Raw genomic sequence first — 7,376 nt, 5'->3', positions numbered from 1 at the left:
GAACGAAGGGATCTGCGATGCTCGGCACTAACATTAAATCAGGGTGATGAAGGATATGCCATGCTATCAGATTAGTATACAAAAGCTCAACCTTGACAGGGGGAATCTTGGTCGATTGCTTACGCCTCATATGTGCGAAGCCAGAAACTAAGTATTAAAGCCCACTGTGTATATTAGCGACCATCACCAGAAGTAAGGATATGTGCGAAGCCAGAAACTAAGTATTAAAGCCCACTGTGTATATTAGCGACCATCACCAGAAGTAAGGAAAGGTCCCTCCCATAACAAGATGGATGGCAGCCCACTGTGTATATTAGCGACCATCACCAGAAGTAAGGAAAGGTCCCTCCCATAACAAGATGGATGGCAGGGAAGATAACCTCTATCTGTAAGGTGTCATAGAACTAGTACGGTATGATGCACTTCTTTAGCCAAATGACGGTATATCCTGCAACAAGAGTCATGACCCGAATTCGCTTCTGTGCATGCCATAGGAACGTCCAAAACTTAGTCCCCGCTAGAAACTTGCCCTCGGTAGTAGGAATAGTATATGATTAAGTACCAATCTTCTCGATCAGGTTATTGATCTCTAAGGGAGTCAAAGATCTAAATCGCAGACCATCTCACTGGAACCATGCTCTAGATGCTTGAACAAATAGTCAGTGAATTGCTTCAAGCTTAGCTATAGGGATTTCTTCTTCACCAGGACACCTACGTCGGCTAAAGTTGTATGATAATGACATGTAAGATCACACAACTTGTCATAAATGTCAGGAGAGGCTTTCTTTAGTTGATTCAGCTGTCGGATAGGAGGAAAGTACTATTGATATGAAAGATCACCCATCAGAAGTCTAGAAACCTTCTGCGTCTCATGAAGAGCCAACCCTAACTCTCCATGGAGAGTCAAAAAGGTGTTGGTATTGGGGTTATAAGCTCAAACAATGCCAAAAAATGGTACAAGCTAATCTACAATTCGTACATGCTAGCACATTTCTGTGTGTGTAATCCGTTATTCTTCAGCTCATCACCCCAGTGCCTAAGAATGTAACTCGTCATGTGGGTCCACTACTTCTTCACCGATGAGTGAACCCATCCATGATACCTATATCCTAGCACATAAAATTTCCTCTGTAGTCTTGTAAGGTGATTCCTCACAGTGTTGGCAATTATCAGTAGCTCATTCGGTTGTGCCGCATCTTGTCCCAGAAGACCAAGACAGAGTCCACAAATAGAATTTCTGTCACTAGAACCCGGGGTCTTCTGATGAGTAATGAACCCATAGTGGACTCGCTCATGATCATTTGTCAAACGTCAAGACATTACCTGCTTCACGACATGGTTATTTAAACATGCAAGTGTGTATTGGCGAGGGGTCGGGGGAAGATATAGCAAACTCTTGCCATCTTCATTCAACCAATGTTCGTCCTCAAGGGTCAACATGGTCGGGTCTTCAACATGATCTTCAAACATGTAATCAGGCTTCCTCAAAGCCTGAGTGGAGCTAGATCCTTAGTAAGTGGGGAGTCGGTAATCAACCATCATAGTGTACGACGATCTCCATCTCGCATAAGCCGAGGAACTTCCTCAGGCCCATCTAGATTAAATTGAGAAGCAACAATGACGAACGGTGTATCATCAGCAGAAGTATAAGTCCCACTACTACCACCACTTGCCACATAAGACGAGAACACATCCGAGGGGAATTCAACTGAAACAAATAAAACGAAGTCAGGAAAATATTTCTAAGGCAATAGAAGAAATTGAACTCATCATACAAATCCGCGAGATAGAGTCACAACCTTGTAAATTGGCGAGACGATTTGAACTATTTCACACGTAAAGGACATGTACATTGTCGCATAAATAACATGATAATATACCATGCCCTATAGAGTGTAATATAGCGTGATATCACTCCTTTTTGCCTTAGGATGTGTTTTGATGAAACAAAAACACATCTTTTAAAAAACGTCAATCCCCGAAAAAAGAGGATATCAGCTATTCCCGAATGCCTCACAAAGGAGACAAACGATGATGCAATATTCAGAATATTAATTTTGAATTTATAAAAGGGATAAAAGCTCACTCTCGAATGATGAATCTGCGGGGGGCCTCTTTCTCAACATGCTGAGAAGCCGATCGACTCCTCTGTATATGTGGCCTCCTCGGAGACATTGCTAATCTGCAATGAAAACCAACATGTCAAAATAAATTCAAGTGTGAGGTATCGAATCAACATAAAAGCTCGTAATTAAAAGAAAAATTATGAACTTTAGCCGAAATCCTACAAACAAAATAGGATTTTTTGGTTAAAGTCTAATTAAACCTACGTGATACATACATGCAAGTGACAAGTTCAATTCTCATCCAAAACCCCTCACAACCAATTTTGATCAAAATACCTCAAAAGCCCAAAGCTCAATTTTGGCCATGATTGAGGAGATACCCATCATTCTCAAGCTCAAAATTTTGGCCATCAACCTCATTACCCTCAAATTTAAATTTCGGCCATCACCTCATAACCTCATGTCCAAAATTTGGCCATGAGCACAAACCCACAACACTCAATTTCGGCCAAACATCATATCCCTCATACCCAAGTTCAAATTTGGCCATATTCAAGTTATGAGATTAAAGTTTTAATCTTTGCATACAAACTCATAAACTCTTGAATTAAAACCCATGAGCTTTTGAATCAAAATCAAATACACAACGCAGAGGCTATGGAGAGAAGCTTACCCAAGAGAAGAAGAAGCTTGAACCCAATGCCAAGAAACAAAGAAGAAGAAGAGACTAAGTCTTGAATTGAAGAACCCACAAAAAAACCCTAGATCTTGAGGAGGATTTGTTAGACCCTAGGAGGGTGAATATGGTCAAAGCTAATCTAATTCTGATTTTATGCCAATCAAAAATTTTCTTGATTAATTAATTCTTGCAAAAGAGTGAGTTATGAGCAAGAATGTAAAATGCAAGCACAAAATAAATATACACAAAGCAAACTCAAACACAATAATATGATCACGGAGTTTGGACCTTCCATCCTACGTCTCTGCTCCCCACTCCTAGAGAGAATCCACTATCACAACACATCCAGTTTGGAAGCCGGAACTTCTCTACACACTCGGTTTTCTAGTTCATTGGAAACTCTACAAGACACTCATAATGAACATACACAAACTACAACCTCAAGTGGTTGTCCTCACGTATCGCCTCCCTCAAGTGTTCGGCTTTACTACCTCTCACTAGGATTTACTACCGACGCCCTCCTCTTGGTATCGACTACTCCTCCCCACACACTCCTCTCAGTGTAAATGTGTATTACAAAGTGATTCTCACAAATGAAGCTCAAGTACAATGATTTGTTCTCCACCAATGAATGAGAACACTATGAAGCTCACTCTCACTAAGTCACTCACCACTACCCAAGAATATATTGTATGAATAATATTAAAAGCTCATTGAGGTGTGAGTGATAAATAAGAACAATAAAATTCTAACTCAAATAGAACTAGCTAAGATATGAATATGAAAATCAAATAATAAATAAGCTAGATAAAAGAGTTAGAAATCTTCTCTATAAACACAAGCAGCTATAGAAATGATGATGATGAAGAATTCCTCAATTGAAATTAAGAGCCCCCTCCTTGTGAAAAACTTCTCTTTTGAAACAAAACTTAAAACAAGGCTAAAACACCTCTTAAACACTTGTAAAACTTGTTAAGACAATTTTCTTGGTTAGTAGGAGTGTTGAATGCAGTAGGGTATTTATAACAACCCAATACAACAGTAAAAATATAAAGAAAATGACCAAAAACTCATAATAAGACAAAACTAGAAACAAGTCGTTACTGTGTAACAGTTACTTTAGCGGTCGACCGCAGCGCTATGGCCGGTCGACCACAAAAGGCTGAAAAACACAACTGGGTCTCTGGACAATTTCGGTCAACTGCCACAACCACTCCGATCGACCGTGGATAGCTAAAAAACCAGAGTTGGTCTCTAGATAATTTGCGGTCGACCGTAACGACACACGCGGTCGACCAAAAACTAATATATGAAAACAGTGGGTTTGAAAATGGACTTTGAGCACATGTAAAAAATAATGAACGTTATCCAAAAATTGTGAAACTTTAAGGAAACTTTATAAACATAAAAATATACATGTTTGAAAAGGAAATTTTGGAATTGCATTTTTTATTTGTAAAAAGTCATCATTTTTTCAAAGTGTACATAATACGTGTTTTACATGAAACTTAAAAATGAAATTTGACAAGTAGAAATATGTTAAAACTTCATGAAATGTTTTTATATATATTATAAAGAATGAAAGTAATATAAACAAGAGCAATAAACCAATATTGCATTGTTTTAACAAATAAACTCATTTTGTAAGAGAAATAAAAAATGTGTGTGTGTATATATATTGAGCTTAAAATATATTCACGCAATATACGTTATAAAATAACTAATATACCTAAGTGATTGCGAACATAGCTTGATCTTGAATCATTAATTCTTTTATATGAACATGTAACAAACTACAATCACTAAGAAACAAGTTAGCTATAAATTGTTTGTAAAATCACCAAAACAAGAGAAGAGTGTAGGCTCAAAAACCAGAGTCCTAACAATCTCCCATTTTTTGATGAGGACAAACAATTTATAAAATATATATGAAATGAAAATACAAACTCATAAATAAACTACAAACCAAACCATTTCTCCCCCTTTTGGAAACATCAAAATGGGAAATATACTACAATGGAGCAAAGCTCCCCCTGCATTGATGCATAGGTTAGAATAATAAAAATCTGTATAGAAAATACAATCCCCCTGTCAAAAAGAAATGAGTGATAAAAATGTGATATATATAAGGTCCACACTTAAGAGCCAAAGCAATAAAGTATATGCATTAAATGCATGACTGTGAAACATTTCCATACAGAAGGGCCATCCACAATGAGAAATGAACCAATACATATTATAGAGCATATAGATCATCTTTTAAATCCACAACCAAAAGACACATGACAGTTAACATAAAACACCACCATTGAAACATGTTTGTTCATCACAATAAAATATAACAACCCAAGTTTATCATAAGTTTGAAATAAACATAGTTCAAAAGAAAAATGAGAAAAGCACTCATCGATGTCAGATAGTCCTAAAAAGTTGATTTGCCGTCCAAATCTACCTAAATCTACCCAAATCATAATTACAAAATCCTAACACAAATAAAAAAGATATTTAGAGAGAGAGGGTGTGAGATCTATACATGCGGGATTTGAGCGAATCGCCTGAAACCCTAGAATCCAGAATCGACAGAAATCCCCAAATTAATTTCGCCCAAATCTCAGTTTTGTCATCCAAATACTCGTTCTTTACCAAAGATAGAACTAAAATGGAGGAGGCAGCGAGTAAAAAAGGAGGGGGGGATGGAGGAGACGACGGGTAAAAGAGAAGGGGGCAATGGAGGAGGCAGCGGGTAAAAGAGGAGGGCCACGAGGAAAGCGATGACTGGAGTAACAAAGTGAGGAGGCGGCGGGTAACAACAGGAGACAAGAAGAGGAGGCGGCATGTATGAACATGAGTAGGAAGAGGAGGCGGCAGGTAAAATATGGTAGTGGGAAATAGAGGATGCGGGTAAAAGAGGAGGGAGAAGAACCGAAACGGTGATCAGAATGGGGGGATTTTGATTTTTGGAAGTGAGAATGAGCTGGCGGGTTTTCGTCAGAGATCCACCCTACATCCCAGCTCAAAAAGAGGATTTCACAAATCCTAAAATTTATTACCTTTTTATAATTTAGGGATTCAATATCCCAAAACTAATTTTGAAACAAACAAGGTTTATGGAATACCAAAACTCAAAAAAAAAAAACCCCTTTTTACATCCCAAAACTTGAAATCTAGCCTACATCCCAAAAAATGAAACAAACACCCCATTATCCAAAATTTTTAGCCTACAATTGAAGCAGCCAAAAGTCATGGCCTTTCCTACTAATAAATTTGTATCATCGGTCGATTCTTTTTTTAACACTTCTATTTTTGTTAGATCACAAGGAGGAGGTCGTACCTCGAGGTCCCGTTATTAGGATTGTGTCTGATGATGATCGCGTAGTCCCTCGAAGCCCTTGCCATCACCCATCCCCCGGTCGCCAACATGGTGCTCCACGTTGTAGACCACCGCCCCCTCGGGGATCAACCACAGTGGAACCATAATGCTGACCGTCAGGTTCGCCTTGCAGTACACGAGCTGGCCCATGTACATCCCCTCAGCAGAGACGAAGAGCTCCTTCTGGTTCTTGTACCTGAACAGGTGCTGAAACATCACATGCGAGAATGGGGCCCCGTGGCCGGGGTCATGGACAATGTCGGTGACGATGCTGTTGAGGTAGCTGTTGCGCTCGCCAAAGTCGAGGCTGCGAAAGTAGGTCGGACCCTTGCGGTGGTGGTTGTAGGACTTCAAGACTGAGCCTGCTCCCTTACGCTGGGTTCGGATCACTCGACCCATCCTGGCTGCAGCGGCGGCGGATGAGGAAAATGGGGGACGCTAGGGTTAGGGTTTTGAGAGGGAAATTTGTAAAGGCGAGGACTTCGGGTCTTGGGCTAGATTATTTCGGGGCTGGATTTCGTTATGGGCTTGACTGTGGCCTAGTAAGATAATTAATTAAATAAGGGGTTTTAAACGCGATCACCACGAAATATGGTGGTTTTTCTAAAAATCAACGTAAGTTCTTTTTTATGGAACCATCCTGAAAATATGAATCCACAACAAATTGCCACCAATCATGATTTTTCATCTATATCAGGTTAAATAATATGTTGTATCCTTATAATATCATGATTTTTCATCTGATATTATATTTTCTCATACCGACAAAGTACCTCATTTCTCTCTAAAACTTTGTTAACTCGCTCAAAATAGCTATAAAAAAGTTATAGTTCCCTCCAAATACCCTCCCACTCACCTCCTCTAAAATTTTATCATAATAGGCATTTATGTCATTTATACTATTATTTAATAAAATATTGATGTAAATCACGACTCCGTGGCACTTTGTATAAGATTTCTATTTTTGTCGCAATCGTATGAAAATTAAAATTTCTTTCGTGGTACCCAAAATCATTCACTAGTAGAAAAATGACCAATCTAGACGAAACAACCTAGATGGGAAAATTTCTACCTAGGTTGAATCAAACTAGACAGAAAATTTCCGTCTAGTTTGATCCATCTAGATTGGACCAAACTAGATGGAAAATTCCGTCTAGTTTGACAAACAAGACAGAAAAGGCAACCTAGACGGAATTCCATCTAGGTTGTTTGCTCAACCTAGACAGAATTCCGTCTAGGTTGCCTAGGGTAATTATCCAGC

At 38.9% G+C, this 7,376-nt stretch overlaps 1 pseudogene; it reads right to left on the bottom strand.

Moving 5' to 3' along the window:
- Positions 1,539-6,514, bottom strand: LOC109826592 (annotated as a pseudogene).

Source organism: Asparagus officinalis, chromosome 10 (genome assembly GCF_001876935.1).
Source record: "Asparagus officinalis chromosome 10, Aspof.V1, whole genome shotgun sequence".
NCBI lineage: Eukaryota > Viridiplantae > Streptophyta > Magnoliopsida > Asparagales > Asparagaceae > Asparagus > Asparagus officinalis.
Note: the sequence above shows the minus strand (reverse complement) of the source record. Positions and strands in the feature narration are given on the sequence as shown.